Here is a 17,662-nt window from a genome sequence, read left to right as displayed (position 1 = left end):
AGAAAAAATGTACAGGGAGGTACATCTTCCTATCCTTCCCAGTCTTCCCCAGTGGTAACATTTTAAATAAGTCCAGTAAAATGTCATAACTGAGAAATTGACATTGGTACAATCCACAGAGTTTATTCAGGTTTCACCCATTTTACATATGTGCATTTGTGTGTGTGCATAATTCTAAGCAATTTCATCACATGTGTAGATTTGTGTAACTCCTCCTACAGTTAAGCTCTGGCACATACTCATAGGATATCCATCTCTAGAATTATGGCATTTCAGTAATATTATGTAAATGGATCCATACAGTATGTAACCTCTTGAGAGTGGCTGAATAACATTCCATGGTATAGATGTACAACATTTGTTTAAATATTTATCGATTGAAGGACATTTGGGGAGTTTACAGTTTTTAGGTATTATAAATCTACCATGAAGATGCATGTACAGGTTTTTAGGTGAACATAAGTTTTTATTTTTCTGGTGTAAATTACACAAGAGTATAATTGCTGGGTTGTATAATACATAGATGTTTAGTTTTCTAAAAACACTGTCATACCCTTTTTCAGAGCACCTGTACCATTTACGTTCTCCTCAGAAATACGTGACTCAAGTTACACTGCCTCTTCACAAGGATTTGATGTTTCCATTATTTATTACTTTGGTCATTCTGTTAGGTATGTAGTAATATCGCATTGTGGTTTTGCATTTCCACAAGGGCTAATGATGTTGAACATTTTCCATGTACTTATGCATATCCTCTTTAATCAAGTATCTGATCATTTCTTTTGCCTTTTTTCTAATTTGATTGTTGCTGGGTTTTGTTATTATTTATTTTTTACTATTAGTTTTGAGAGTTCTTTATATATTCTGAGTCTTTCTTCAGATATGTGTTGAAAATATTTTTTATCCTTCTATAGCTTGTCTTTCCATATTATTTTTGTTTTTGAATTTTATTTTATTTATTTTTTATATGGCATCTTTTCATATTCTTAACTGGATTTTTCACAAAGCAAATTTTTTAAAAAATTATATACATGAAATCTACTTGATGGATTGTGTTTAGGTGTCAAGTCTAAGAAATCTTAGCCTACACCTATGTCCTGAAGATTTTCTCCTGTTTTCTTCTGAGTTTTATAGTTTTAAGAGTTACATTTAAGTCTGTGATTCATTCTGAGTTAATTTTTGTGAATTCTTGTATAATATGTGAGGCTTAGGTCAAAGTTCTTTTCACCTATGGTTTTCCAATTGCTCCAACTCCATTCTTTAAGAAGGCTATATTTCTCCTTTGAATTGCCTCAAATCCTTGATAAAGTCAGTTGCGCAGATCTGTGTGGGTTTACTCTTGGGTTCTCTGTTCTGTTCTATCGATCTGTGTCTGTCCCTCTACCAATGCAATACTGCCCTGTTTGCTTTAGCTTTAAGTAAGGCTTAACATTAAATAGAGTTTTTCCTCTTACTTTATTCTTCTTTTACAAAATTGTTTTAGATCGTTTAGTTTCTTTGCCTGTCTCTATAAATTGAGAATGACCTTGTCCATGTCTACAAAAATCTTACTGGAATTTTGATAGGAACTTTGTTAAACCTACAGATTATTTTGGGGAGAATTGACATACTATGTTGACTCTCCCAACGTGTGATTGTGTTTATCTCTTGTTTAAATCTTCTATGATTTCTTTCATGGGTATTTTGTAATTTTGTATTTTGTAATTTTCAGCATACAGGTCCTGTTCATGTTTTGTTAGATTTATATTTAAGAGTTTCATTTTTTTAGCAATTATAAATGGTATTGAATATTCAGTTTCCATAGTTCCATTCAGTTTCCATAGTTACTAGTATATAGACATACTATATACTATATGTGTTTATTATATAAATTTTGGGTGTACATTATAATCTGACATCTGTATACACTTCAAAGTGATCACCACTACAAGTCTAGTTACCATCCATCGCCATACAGTTGACCCACTTCACTCATTTTGCCCATTCCCCAAGCCCCCTTTCCCTCTGGTAACCGCTAATCTGATCTCTGTACCTTTGAATTTGTTTTTGCTTTATTTTGTTTGTTTATTTATTTACTTTTTAGATTCCACACATGAGTGTAATCATACAGTATTTGTCTTTCTTTGTCTGACTTATTTCACTTAGCATAATACCTTCAAGGTCCATCCATGTTGTTGCAAATGGCAGGATTTCATTCTTTTTTAATGGCTGAGTAGTATTCCATTGTGTGTGTGTGTGTGTGTGTGTGTGTGTGTGTGTGTGTGTCTTCTTTATCCATTCATCCAGTGATGGACACTTAGGTTGTTAGGATATCTTGGCTATTGTAAATTATGCTGCAATGAACGTAGAAGTGCATGTATCTAATCAGATTAGTGTTCTTGTGTTATTTGAATAAATAACCAGAAGTGGAATAGCTGGACCATATGATGGTTCTAGTCTTAAGTTTTTAAAGAGTCTCCTTACTGTTTTCCATAGTGGTTGTACCAATTTACAGTCCCACCAACAGTGTACAAAGATTGCCTTTCATCCACATCCTCTCCAACGTTAGTTATTTCTTGTCTTTTCAATGATGGCCATTCTGGCAGGTGTGAGATGATATGTCACTGTGGTTTTGATTTGCATTTCCCTAATAATTAGTGATGTTGAACATTTTTTCCATGTGCCTGTTGGCCATCCCTATGTTTTCCTTGGAAAAATGTCCATTCAGATCCACTGCCTATTTTTAATTGGGCTGTTTTGTTGTTGTTGATTTGTGTGAGTTCTTCATATATTTTTTGATATTAACCCCTTATCAGATATATGATTTGCAAATATCTTTTCCCATTCAGGAGGTTGCCTTTTTTATTTTGATGATGCTTTTCTTTGCTCTTCAGAAGCTTATTAGTTTGATGTAGTCCCATTTGTTTATTTTCACTTTTGTTCCTCTGGTCTTTGGAGTCAGATCCACAGAAACATCACTAAGACCAATGTTAATGAGGTTACCACCTATGTTTTTTGTTTGTTTTTAGGAATTTTATGGTTTCAGGTCCTACATTGAAGTCCTTAATCCATTTGAGTTAATTTTTGTTATGATGTAAGATAGTGGTCTAGTTTTATTGTTTTGCATGTGGCTGCTCAGGTTTTCCACCATTTATTGAAGAGACTATCATTTCTCCATTATATGTTCTTTGCTCCTCTGTTGTAAATCAATGGTCCATATATGTGTGAGTTTATTTTGGGGCTCTCAATTCAAGTTCCATTGACTTGTGTGTCTGTTTATGTACCAGTACATACTGTTTTGATTACTATAGCTTTGTAGTATAGTTTGAAATCAGGGCTCATGATATCTCCAGCTTTCTTCTTCTTTCTCAAGATTGTTTTGGTTATTCATGATCTTTTGTGGTTCCATACAAATTTTAGAATTCTTTTTTCTAGTTCTGTGAAATATATTAGAATTTTGATAAAGATTGCATTGAATCTGTACATTGCTTTAGGTAATATGGACATTTAAACAATATTAATTTCTCCAATCCATGAACATGGAATAACTTTCCATTTATTTGTGTCTTCTTCAGTTTCTTTCATCAGTGTCTTATAGTTTTCAGTGTACAGGTTTTCATCTGCTTAGTTAAATTTATTCCTAGGTATATTATTATTTTTGATGCAGTTGTAAATGGGGTTGTTCTTAATTTCTCTTTCTGGTAGTTTGTTATTAGTGTATAGAAATATCATGGATTTCTGTATATTGATTTTGTATCCTGTGACTTTACTAAATTCATTTATTAGTTCTAACAGTATTTTGGTGGGAACTTTAGAATTCTCTCTATATAGTATCATGTCATCTTCAAACAGTGACATTCTGATTTGGATGCCATCCATTCTGATTTGGATGCCTTTTATTTCTTTTTCTTGCCTAATTGCTCTAGGCTAGGACATCTGATACTATGTTGAATAAAAGTGGCAAGAGTGGGCATCCTTGTCTTATTACTGATCTTAGGGGAAAAGCTTTCAGCTTTTCACCATTGAGTATGATGTTACTTGTGGGTTTGTCATATGTGGCCTTTATTAGGTTGAGGTACACTCTCTCTATAGGCACTTTTTTGAGAATTTTTATCATAAATGGATGTTGAATTATATCAGATGCTTTTTTCTGCATCTATTGAGGTGATCATATGATTTTTATTCTTCATTTTGTTAATATGATGTATCACATTGATTGATACATGGATTTGAACCATCCTTGCATCCCTGGAATAAATCCTGCTTGATCATGATATATGATCTTTTTAATGTATTGTTGGATTAAATTTGCTAATATTTTGTTGAGGATATTTACATCTATCTTCATCAAGTATATTGACCTGTATTTTTCTTTCTTTTTCTTTTTTAAAATTTTTTTCTCTGTCATGCCCTTATCTGGTTTTGGTATCAGGGTAATGCTGACTTTGTAAAATATATTTGGAAAGTTTCCCTTCTCTTCAGTTTTTGGAAGAGTTTGAGAAAGATGGGTATTAAATTTTCTTTAAATATTATATGCAATTCACCAGTGAAGCCATCTGGTCCTGGGATTTTGTTAGATTTTTGATTACTGTTTTAGTCTCTTTACTATTGATTGGTCTATTCAGATGTTCTATTTCTTCATGATTCAGTCTTAGAAGTTTGTATGTTCCTAGGAATTTATCCATTTCTTCTAGGTTATCCAATTTATTGGTGCATAATTGTTTGTAATAATCTCTTATGATCCTTTGTATTTCTGTGGTATTAGTGTAACTTTTCCTCTTTCATTTCTGATTTTATTTATTTGAGTCCTCTCTTTTTTTTCTGGTTAGTCTAGCTAAAGGTTTGTTAATTTTGTCTTTTCAATGAGCCATCTCTTAGATTTGTTGCTCTTTTCTATAGTTTTTTGTCTCTATTTCATTTATTTCTGCCTTAAGTTTTATTATTTCCTTTCTTCTACTAATTTTGGGCTTTGTTTATTCTTCTTTTTCTAGTTCTTTTAGGTGTAAAGTTACATTTTTTGGGGGGGGGAATTTTCATGTTTTATGAGGTAGGCCTGTATTGATAAGAACTTTTCTCTTAAAGCCACTTTACTGTATCCCATAGATTTTGGTATGTCATATTTCTGTTTCATTTCTCTCTAGGTAATTTTTGATTTCTCCTTTGATTTCATTGATGACCCATTGGTTTTCAGTAGCATGTTATTTAATATCCACACGTTGTGGGGTTTTTCCCCCATTTTTTTCTTGTGATTAATTTCTAATGACCCCATTATTATATAATACCTGTCTTTGTTTTTTATTTCACTGTTAGATTTAAATTCTGTTTTGTCTCATACGAGTATGGCTACTTCAGCTTTCTTTTCATTTCCCTTTGCATGGAATATCTTTTTCCATCTCTTCACTTTTAGTCTGTGCCTGTCCTTTCTTCTGAAGTGAGTCTCTTGTAGGCAACCTACTTACGAGTCTTGGGTTTTTTGTCCATGCGTCTACTCTGTGTATTCTGATTGGCAAATTTAGTCCATTTACATTTAAAGTAAGTATTGATAGGTATGTATTGCCATTTTATTAATTGTTTTCTAGCTATTTTTGTAGTTCCTCTCTGTTTTATTCCTCTTCTCTTTTTCTCTTCCCTTGTGTTTTGTGGTTTTCTTTAGTGTTATGTTTAGGTTCCTTTCTTATTTTCTTTTGTGTATTTACTATAATTTTTTTCCTTTTGGCTACTGTGAGGTTCACATATCACATCCTGTGTAAGTAGTAGCCTGTTTTAAGTTAGTAGCAACTTAGGTTTGAACACATTCCAAAACTTTATCTTTTTAATACCACCCATGTTTTATACTTTTGATGACACATTTTATCTCTTTATTTTATGCATCCCTTAAGTAATTAAGTATTATAATTTTAGTTAATTTTATTGCTTTTATCTTTTAACCTTCATGCTTGTTTTATGTGATTAAGTTACTATATTTATTATTCACCTTTCCAGTGAGATTTTTACTTTTGTATGTTTTCTTATTATTAGTTAGTGCCATTTCTTTTCAGCTTAAAGAAGTCCCTTTAACATTTCTTATTGGGTCAGTTTAGTGGTGATGAACTCCTTTAGCTTTTACTTATCTTGGAATATCTTGATCTCTTCTTCAATTCTGAATGATAACCTTGCTGGGTAGAGAATTATTGGCTGGAAATTTTTTGGTTTTTTTTCCTTTCAGCACTTTGAATATGTCATGCCACTGCCTCTGGGCTGTACAGTTTCTGCTGAGAAATCTACTGATAGCCTTAGGGGTTTACCTTGTACATAACAAGTTGTTTTTCTCTTTCTGCTTTTAGGATTCTCTCTTTATCCTTAACTTTTATTATTTTAATTATAATATGTCTTGGTGTGTGACTCTATAGGTTCCTCTTATTTGGAACTTGCTGCACTTCCTGGACCTGGAAGTCTGTTTCCTTCCCCAGACTAGGGAAGTTTTCAGCCACTGTTTCTTCAAATAATTTTTCTGACCCTTTTTCTTTCTCCTCTTCTTCTGGAACCCCTATAATGCAAATGTAATGTTGTCCCAAAGGTCCCTTTAGGTATCTTTGCTTTTTAAGTTCTTTTTCATTTTACTGCCCTGTCTGGATGAGTTCCATTTTGTCTTCCAGCTTGTTGATTTGTTCTTCTATCTCATCCAGTCTGATGTTCAGCTCTTCTAGTGTATTTTTCAGTTTAGTTGTAACTTCTGTTTGGTACTTTCTTATATTTTCTGTCTTTGTTGAAGTTCTCACTGTGTCCATCCATTCTTCTCCTGAGCTTGGTGAGCATCTATATAACCATTACTTTTAACTCTTTGTCAGGTAGATTGCTTATCTCCATTTCATTTAGTTATTTTTCTGAGGTTTTGACTTGTTCTTCCAATTGGAGCATATTCCTCTGTCTCCTCATTTTTCTTAATTCTTTGATTCTATGTATTAGGTGAATCAGCTATCCTTCCCAGTCTTGAAGGAGTGGCCTTATTTAGGAAATGTCTTGTGGGGCTCAGAGGTGCAATTCTGCCTGGACACTAGAGCCAGGCATTCAAGGGTTGTCCCCTATTGGGGCTGCATGCACCCTCCTCTATGGTGGGGCCATAGCTGCTTCTGTGGCATGCTGGTGGGCTGGGCTTCCCTCCAGGATGGCTGAGGGGCATAGCTACAGCTGCTGTGGTGTGCTGATGAGTGAGGCAGCCCCCCAGACTGGCTTGGAGGTCTACCTGTGATGGCTGCACTGCCTGGTAGGTGGGGCTGATGTGGCAGGAGTGGGTGGGGCTCTCAGTGGGGCACACTGGTGCTAACAAGTTAGAGCAAGAATTTCAAAGTGGTGCCCACCAGCACCAGTATTAGCAAGGTAGTCTGAAATGGCAAAAAATGGTTCTTGGCACTGTCTTGCATTCCCCAGGAAGCATCTGAAATGGTTCTTGCCTCTCTGGTGATGCTTCAAGGTTAGTAAGTGGGTCCCCTTGACCTACAGTCTATATGCTTTTCAATCTGGTATTTTTATGCTGGCTTTTGGGTTGAGTGAGTCTGCATGTGGGCCCTTTAAGAATGAATTTTCTCTTCTCTCAGTTCTGTGGTTGCCCTGGATGTATTCCCTTTTGGTTTTTCTTATTACTGAAGTATAGTTGATTTACAATGTTGTGTTAATTTCAGGTGTATAGCAAAGTGATGCAGTTATATAAAATATATATATATTTTATTTTTCAGATTCTTTTCCATTATAGGTTATTACAAGATATTCAGTATAGTTCCCTGTGCTATACAGTAGGTTCTTGTTTATCTGTTTTATATATAATAGTGTGTATATGTTAATCCCAAACTTCTAATTTATCCCCTCCCTCCCCTTTTGGTAGCCATAAAACTGTTTTCTATGTCTGTGAGTATATTTCTGTTTTGTAAATAAGTGCAAAAACTATGGAATGCTTCACAAGTTTGTGCATCATCCTCATGCAGGGGCCCTGCTAATCTTCTCTGTATTGCTCCAATTTTAGTATATGTGCTGCCAAAGTGAGCACTCTCTTTTGGCTTTTAAAATCAGGTGTTTTGGGGGCTTGTCTCTCCTGTGCAGGATCTAGGGGTCAGGGTGCCCGGTGTGGAGCTTGAATCCCTCACTCCTCAGAGAAGAGGTCTGGGCCTTTGTGATCCCTCCCGATTGTGGATCACCGCAGCCAGGGTGTGGTTTCCTCCTTGGTGACACATCTCTCTGCCTCTCCTCACCATCTCAGTGTTGTCCTTTTACTCTTTGTTGTAGAGATTCTGTTCCTCCAGCTTTCGGGTCCTTTATGAGGGGATTATCCCATATGTAGTTGTGGATCTGCTGTGTCTGTGGAAGGAGGTGAGTTCAGGATCATCCTATGCCACCATCTTGAACCCTCCTTCACAATTTTTTTTAAATGTTAACCTTGTATCCTCTGACCTTGCTCCACTCATGTATTAGTTTTAGGAGTTGTTGTGGGGTTTTGTTGTTGTTGTTGTTAGAGATTTCTTGGGGTTTTCTACATAGTCATGCAAATGATTTCTATCATCACGTCAACTGCAAATAAGACAGTTTTTTTTCCTTCTGATCTCTATGCCTTTATTTCTTCTGCTTTCCTGGTGAGGACTCCAGTATTATGTTGAATAAGGGTGTTGAAAGATCAGGAATAAGATCTGCCTTGTTCCTGATCTTAGAGGGAAGCCATTCAGTCTTTTTACCATTATGTATGATACTAGCTGTGGTTTCTTTGGTAGATGTTCTTTATCAGGCTGAGGAAGTTCCCCTCTATTCCAGTGTTCTGAAAGTTTTTATTCTGCATGAGTGTTGAATATTATCGTGTCTTTTTCTGCACCAATTGGTATAAGCATCTGCTTTTTATTCTTCAGCCTCTTAATATGGTTGATTCATTGATCAGTTTTGAAATACTCCAACCAATGTTGTACTCATGGAATAAACCCCACTTGGTTATGTGTATAATTCTTTATATATGCTGCCAAATTGTATTTGCTAATTTTTTATTAAGGATTTTTGTGTCTATGAGGGAATGTACTCTATACGTTTCTATTTTTTTTCTTATTCTGTTTTTTTCAGTACTATCCTTGTGGTTTTGGTTTCAGAATAATATTAGCTTCTTAAAATGAGTTGATAGATATTCTCTCATCCTCTATTTTCTGGGAGAGAGTTATAGAATTGGTATTAATTCTTCTTAATTGTTGGTAGAATTTTCTAGTGAAACCATCAGGACCTAGAGGGTTCTTTTCAGGAATTTTAAAATTAGTAATTCAATTTGTTTAATAATTCTGTGACTATTCAGCTTATTTATATCCTCTTGTTTAAGTTTTAGTAGGTTGTGCTTTCCAAGGAACCAAGGAATTGGTGTATTTCATCTAAACTGTCAAATTTATATGTGAAGAGTTGTTTGTGACATCCTTTTGTCATTCTTTTGATGTGTGCAGGGCTTGTAGTGATATATTCAAATTCATTCCTGATATTGGCTTGTCAATTTTTTTTTTTCCCTCTTTTTTTTGTGGTATGTGGGCCTCTCACTGTTGTGGCCTCTCTCGTTGCGGAGCACAGGCTCTGGACGCACAGGCTCAGCAGCCATGGCTCACGGACCCAGCCGCTCCGCGGCATGTGGGATTTTCCCGGACCGGGGCACGAACCCATGTCCCCTGCATTGGCAGGCGGACTCTCAACCACTGTGCCACCAGGTAAGCCCCGGCTTGTCAATTTAATTGATCTTTTCAAAGAAGTAGATTTTTGTTTCATTGATTTTCCCTATTGTTTTTCTTTTCTCACTTTCATTGATTTTTCTTCCTATATTTATTATTTCCCTCTCTCTACCTGTTATGAGTTTATTTTTCTCTTCATTTTTTTTGTTACATGAGGAGTCAGCATAGAGTTACAGACTTGAGACTTTTTTCTAATGTAAGCATTTACTACTATACATCTCTTTCTCAGCACTCTACCTGTACCTCACAAATTTTGATAAGCTGTATTTTTAGTTTTTTCAGTTCACTTTATCTTTTGAGTTTCCAACCATAGACTTTCTCTTTGACTCATAGATTATTTAGAAATTTAGTGTTTAGATTCCAAGTGTTTGGAAATTCTCATGTTGTCTCCTTTTTACTTGTTTTTAATTTGATTCCATTGTGGAAAATCACACTCCACATGGTTTAAATTCTTTTAATATTGTTGAGGTTTTTATGGCACAGTTTGTGGTCTGTCTTAGTATATGCTCCATGGGGACTTGAAAACAATGTGTTTTTGCTGTGTTGGGGAAAGGGTTTTATGTCAGTTAGGCCATATTGGTTGATGGTGTGTGAAGTTCTGTGACTTTCCTGATTTTCCGTCTAGTTGTCCTCTCATCAAGTGTTGAGAGAGGAGTGTTGAAGAATGTAGATTTGTATATTTCTTTCTTTCTTTTTCTTTTTACTTCCTTCTGATTTTATTCACATACTTTTCAGCTTTTCAGCTCGTTTGGGAAAGAATGTATGATTGTTGTGTCTTCTTGGTATGTGGAGTCTTTATCAGTATGTAAATTTATATCTGCCCTTTGTAATTTTCTTTCCTCTAAAGTCTACTTTATCTGGTAATAATATAGTTGATCTTGCTTGTTTTGATAATATTTTCTTGGAATATGTAATTTGGTTGGTAGCCTACTAGGCCTCACCTCTCTGCTGATGGTTCCTTTGATGTTTAGCTGAGGTAGGACTATTACTTAAAAGTTTTCTGTCTCCCTGGCTGCCCTTTCCTGGTCATTTTGCTTTTCTCAGGACATTTTTTTTGTTGTTGTTTTTCTCTGCACCTGTTGATGCTTCTCCAGTACTCAGTTTGGAATATAAGAGACAAATGGAAAACCCAGGGACTGTGTCAGTCCTTCTGCCTTCTCTTCATTTTCACAGTGGTCCTATGTTTATTTATATTTTATGTTAAGAGTTTTAGGCATAGTTAATGGAAGTAATAGTGCTGCAAAACACTAATAACAAAATACCATACTCTGGGCATTTTTTTCCACTAAAGTAAATATTTATTTGGGGAAGAATCCCCAGGCCATTACATTTTATTTCTTATTTATTTATATACTGTGTTATTCCCAAGAAACTCTTAAAGTGACTGTAATGGATACATAAAAATGGAGACGTTTATTTCTGCCAGCCAATTCGGTTCCTGGTGAACGATCCCATCCTGGCCCGTAGATGCCTGCCTTCACACTGTGTCCTCTATGGAAAAGAGAGAGAGAGAATATGAATATTAATTTCTTCCTATTCTTATAAGGCTACCAGTCCTATTGGATTACGGCCCCATCCTTATGGCTGCATGTAACCTTAATTACCTCCTTAAAGGTTCTGTTTCCAAATATATTCACATTGGGGGTTAGGACTTCAACATATGAATTGGGGGAGGTGCAGTTCAGTCCATGCAAATAGGTAAACGTGTCTATTCTCTCCCTAACTGAAAGTCTGAGCTCTAATTTTTGTTTTATTGAAATTGGTAATAAACATATTTGTGACTATAATTATTTTAATCTTATTTTCCAAGAATTTCTTAATTCCAAGAAACATGGAATTTTTAAGCTTCTTAAATCCTCTAATTACATTTTGTGAAATTTCTTTCCAAACACGTTATACCAGCTTGGTTCACTTGAAGCACTTCTTGCTTCAGTGTTTTGGTGGAAATACTTAATATAATTTTAGGCAGGAAATATTTAGATTAACTTCTTGAAGATAAAAACAATATTTCTGTTTTGTCATTTTTAGATTTTATTTATACTGTCATAGCAAGTGCATATGCTTAGTTTACTTAGATTTCATATTTATTCAGATGAATGTTGATCAATTTCTTTACTATCTTCAATGTAAAGGGAAAAGCTCCCCTTCAGAAGATTAGTCTGGTCACTTTTCAGCCAGTTACTGGGGAACTTCAGGCATGGATTTGGTGGCCCCACTTATGTGGGAAGTTCCCATGGTGGCATACATGCCAGGTCAGAGGTCACTGAAACACAGGTGGGCAGAGTGCAAAGTCAGCACCTTTCCCTCTGTGTTTTCTACTCACCTTCTCTCACGTTTGAATTTCCACACCTGATTCACAGTCCTTGTGTGAAAAGTAACCAAGGGCACCAGTGGCAGAAATTCTCCCCTCCCCAGCAGGGGTGGCTAGCTTTCTTTTGTCCTCTTTGTTTCATGGCTCTGGAGAGAAAGGGCATCACAGGTTACACAGCTCAGAAATGGAAAACTCACTTTTACTTCATGGACTCATTCACATCCATGAAGTAGGCTGCCTGACCTCTGTGTTGGAGGGACTGCAGGGGCTCTGAGCAGCCCGGGAGGATGGAGGCCAGTGCTTTCCCCACATGGAGCCCTGGGAGCTCAGGCAGTTATCCTGGGTCCTGGGTCACCAAACAACTCGCCTAGGGAGGCAAGGGTGACACCTGGGCCCTACCCTCTTGCCCAGACCAGGTGGGCTGGAACCGACTGCTGTGGAAACACTGCCCTATCTGAGAAGGGGGCTGGAGGAGTATCTCCTTCTCAGTGCAGGAAGATGAAGCTTGCCTGTTTCTGGCTGTGTGGGGGAAGCTCCATGTCACAATCAGGGGGCTCGGAGGCTGAAGATTCATTCCATTTTTGGTGTCTGGAAGCTGAGGTGTGCCCTGTCCAAGCTCCATGGTGGTGCATCAGTGTTTGAACCCTGAGTTTTCTGCCACCTGACAAACAGCACAAACTACAGTGGTTGGTGTCCAGGAGTGGGGGCTGGAAAGCTGTGAGGCGACAGCCATAGGGCTCTGCTCTTCTACCCCCCTCCCCCTTGTCATTTCGCTTCCACCAACACCGTGGCTGCATCTGTGTCCCCTGAGCTCTTGCTCTATATCACCCTTCATTAGATTTTATAGCAAACGTTACAAAGACTGTTTGTTAAAGGCAAACAAACATATGCAAATAGATGAGTTGAAAATTAAACTTACAAAAGATACATAAATAAATAGCACCTCCCTTGGAGCAAATATTATCAGACATAACAAACTGCAGATCTCGATCTAAACTTTAGATAATAGGAACTAATAAATAATGTTTAAATAATTAAACACAATTAAGAATTGAAAATGTAAGAAAAACGCAAAGCACTCTTTAAAAAACAGCTTTGAAAAAAAGACATAAAATTAATAGAGATGAGAAATATAGGCATCAAAATTAAAAACTCACCTTATCTACAAAACAGAAATAAATCCACAGACATAAAAAACAAACTTATGGTTACCAAAGGGGAAGGGTGAGGGAGGGATAAATTAGGAGTTTGGGATTAACATATGCACACTACAGTAGATAAAATAGATAAACAAGGACCCACTGTATAGCACAGGGAACTATACTCAATATTTTGTGATAACCTAAAAGGGAAAAGAATCTGAAAAAGAATATATATATATATATATATATATATATATATATATATATATATGTATAACTGAATCAGTGTGCTGTACACCTGAAGCTAACACAACATTGTAAATCTAACAACATTGTAAAACTAACACAACATTGTAAAACTAACACAGCATTTCAATGAAATAAAAAATTAAAAACTCAGTAGAAGCATTGGGTGTCAGGTGAGACACGGTCAAAGGAGTAGAGGTAATTTCCTAGATGAACCATAGCCAGCTAAATAGGTGGAAAATATGAAAGAATGGTGAATGGATGCATTGGTGAATGGTGCTTCGATGTACCAGGTCCTGGTCCAAATGTTTTACATATATTTACAACCTTTTTGAGAAGGGTACTGTTATTATTTTGCAAATAAGTCAAAAATAGGAAGAGTCATCAAAATAATAGCACAGTGTGTCTGAGGTCATGCAGAAAACAGATGTGGATGCATGAACCCCATCCTGGATTGACCCCACATGTAACCTTGTGAGACAGGGCATATGAGTTCCTCTCTTGCGTAGGTGCTCCCACACGTGGTGGTTGGTATTGTAGAAGGAAATAATAGAAAGAACGTGGGAGAAGTGTTAGGAGATGATTTTTCAGAGGAAAGGTAAAATTGTGACCCATATACAGATATAAAAAACGAACACATGCTAAAGAATTTATTTTACTCACAAGACATGAGGGAACAAGGCAGATGTTAGATCCAATTAAAGGAAAAGTCAAACCAGGACAAATGTATATGAAGTAAAGGAATGTTGAGATGAATTGTAAGTGGACATAAAATGTGTTTATTTACAGGGCGCAGGAAGTCAAATCACCACCAGTGAAATCACTCCCAGACAACACATAATTTATGCATCTATCCTCTGCTTGCAGCTTCCAAAGAGCTTCCAAAGAGCGCAGACGTAGTCCCATGCCTTGCTCAGAGCTGTATGCTTTTAGAGGATGCAGTTTTCCGGTGAAATACGACTTTTTCCTCCAGAAGCCATGTTCCAAAAGAATGGCTGAGAATTTAATAATAATGATGAAAAACATAAATCCTCAGTTTCAGGAGTTACAAGAAGTCTGAGAAAAGATAGATAATAAGAAACGGGCACCTAGACAACTTTGCTAAAAGCGGCAGAACGCCCAAAGCTAAGAAGATACTGGAAAAAATGAAAGAAAAAAAGATAGTTTGCTACAAAGGGCTGATGATTAGACTGACTGCAGGCCTTTTAGAGGCAACAGTAGAAGACAGAAAAAAATAAGAGTAACTTTAAATTTTGAGAGAAAATAATCATCAATGTAGAATTCTGTCCTGGCTAAACCCTTCTTTACATGAGCGGCAAAATCAGGACATTTTCAGGAAAACAAAGACTAAAGAAGTTACCATGAAGAGGTAAACTGCCATGATGAAATACCAGAAATACACGTATTAAAGAAACTACCAGAATATACATTTAGGAACAGGGTATGAGAAGGAACGCAATTGTTAAAAATTCAGGTAAATATAAATAGTTTTGAACATATATAATAATAATGATGAACTTGAGGGTGAAAAACAAAGAGAGATTAAAATGATGGAAAATAGTAACATGAAAGGTGGTATTTGGATGGTACTTGTAGGTAAAGCACTTAGTTGGACTTAAGTTGCTCTGGCAGAACATAGAGCTGTCAACTCTGAGTAAAGTATACACGTTAAAAATGTAAAAATTGAAACTGTCTATGATGCATTGCTAAAGTGGGGAAAAAAAGCAAATTCTAAAGAGTATTGTATGTAAGATCTAAAATTTTGTGTAAAATATCTGTATGTATGCATGTGCATTATATACAACCGATGTATCCACATGCATAGAAAAAGGTCAGAAAAAAATGTTGAAGAGGTTACCTCTGAGTTACAGAATTGTGGGTGGTTTTAATTTTTGTTCCTTCAGTCACCTCATAATTATTGCGTTCCTACCAAGTGTTTTCTGTATTTCCCTTTTTGTGAATATGTTTTATTTCTGTAATTAGAAAAGAACAATAAATGTTTGTTTTAAAGGGATTAAAAAAATGTAAGAATAACCATCAGAAGCATAAGAATAATTTTTTAAACTTCCAGACAGGTAAGAAGTGAGTAGGGAAAGAATAAAGAAAATGTGAGAAGCCTATAGAAATGAGGGAAATGCAATCAAAGGACGGTGAAATAAAAAGCACAAAATTAAATAGTAGGAATAAAACCAAACATTGTAACAGACAAGATAAAGGATTAGGCAGCTAGTTAAAAAGACAGAGATCCCCCAACTATATATTTTTAAAAAATCCAACTGTACACCATTTGTGTGTGTATATATATATACACACACATATATATGTGTGTGTGTGTATATATACACACACACACACACCATTTGGATATATATTTGAACTAAAGCATAAGTACACAAGAGACCAAAAAAAAAGGAAAAAGATATACTGGGCCAACAAGAATAAGATAAAATTAGAATGGCTATGTTTATAACAGGAAAATGTACACACACACGCACTCTCATGTGCACGCACACACGCTATAAGAAAAAAGGTGCAATTAAGGTTAAAGATCAAGTCATAATGATAAAAAAGAAACAATTTCTGAGAATATTTAACAAATTTCACATGTATGCACCTAATAAAATAGCTTTGAAACAAATGAAGAAAAATTGGCAGATAAATCCATAATTGTGGTAGAAGATTTTAATGTACTGTTTTTTTTAGTAATTGATAGTTCAAGAAGGAAAAAATGTGTCAGGATATAGAACTTCATAATTAACAAGCCTCATCTAATGTAGAGAAATAGATACAGATAGACACATATAGAAAAACAGATGTGTCCTTGTTCTACTAAAAATACATATCTGGAGAACTAAGTACCCAAATGTGAATTAAAAAAAAAAAACTTTAGTGTGTGTGAATGTGTGTGTGCATGTGTGTATATATGTAGGGAGAAATCCATAGCCTTAAATGCTTACATTAGGCAAGATTTTAAAACTAAAATTTGTGAATTAATTACCAATCCCAAGAAGTTAGGAAAAAAATAATATTAAGTAAAGAGAAGGAAGAATAAAGAAAAGAGTAGAAATTTATTAAATGAGAAAAATAAGATAGAAATCAAGAAGGAATAAGTTGCTTTTAAAAAGAACTAATAAAATGAACACAACTTAGGGAATAATTATCAAGAAAGTAAAGAAGAGAGAATGTTATGGACAACTTTATGCCACTGAATATGGAAACTTAGCCAGAAATTATTTTTTCTAGAAAAATATAAGCTGGTTCTAGACAAAACAGAAAAATAGACAAGATAATTGGATCTCTCTACCTATCTACCTATCTATCATCTATCTATCTTTAAAATATGCTTTATTTTTTAGAGCAGTTTTAGATCCCCAGCATAGTTGAGAAGGTTCAGAGATTTCCCACATAGCCCTGCCCCCACAATGCACTGCCTCCCCGATTATGAACACCCTCACCAGAGTGGTATGTTTGTTACAATCGATGAGCCAACATTGACAAATAACGATCACCCAAAGTCCATAGTTTACACTAAGGGTTTGCTTTTTATGTTGTACATTCTATGGATGTGGACAAATGTATAATGACATGTATCCACCATTATAGTACATACTAGCTTCACTGCCCTAAAAATCCTCTGTGCTCCTCCCATTTATCCCTCTCTCCCCCTAACTCCTGGAAACCACTGAGCTTTACTGTCTCCATAGTTTTGCCTGGTCCAGAATGTCATATAGTTGGAATCATACAGTATGTAGCCCTCGGACTGGCTTCTTTCACTTAGTAATATGCATTTAAGCTTCCTCCAGGTCTTTCATGGCTTAATAGCTCATTTCATTTTAAGACTAAATAACATTTCATTGTCTGGATATACCACAGTTTATTTATTTATTCATTCACCTACTCAAGAACATCTTGATTGCTTCAGTTTTGGCAGTTATGAATAAAGCTGCTTTAAGCATCCATGTGCAGATTTCTGTCTGGACATAAGTTTTCAACTCCTTTTAGTAAACACCAAGGAGTGTGATTGGTGGATTGTATGGTAAGAGGATGTTTAGTTTTGTAAGAAGCTGCCAAAGTGTCTTTCAAAGTGGCTGTTCCATTTTGCGTACCCATCAGTAATGAATGAAAGCTCCTGTTGCTCTACATCCTTGCCAGATGTGGTGTTCTCATTGTTCTGCATTTTGACCATTTACTAAGTGTGTGGTGGTATCTGGTTGTTTAAATTTGCAATTCCCTGATAACTTCTTTGTTGAGGTGTCTGTTCAAGGTTTTTT

At 35.6% G+C, this 17,662-nt stretch overlaps 1 protein-coding gene and 1 non-coding gene across 2 annotated transcripts in view; one reads left to right on the top strand and one right to left on the bottom strand.

The window, feature by feature from the left end:
- Positions 1 to 17,662, top strand: part of CHRNA7 (cholinergic receptor nicotinic alpha 7 subunit) — a 120,901-nt gene that overhangs the window by 77,675 nt on the left and 25,564 nt on the right. The window lies entirely within an intron of this gene.
- On the bottom strand, positions 7,893 to 7,999 carry LOC117198568 (U6 spliceosomal RNA). The gene has a single exon (XR_004479758.1). It is a non-coding gene; the product is annotated as a U6 spliceosomal RNA (small nuclear RNA).

This window comes from Orcinus orca, chromosome 2 (assembly GCF_937001465.1).
Source record: "Orcinus orca chromosome 2, mOrcOrc1.1, whole genome shotgun sequence".
NCBI lineage: Eukaryota > Metazoa > Chordata > Mammalia > Artiodactyla > Delphinidae > Orcinus > Orcinus orca.
Note: the sequence above shows the minus strand (reverse complement) of the source record. Positions and strands in the feature narration are given on the sequence as shown.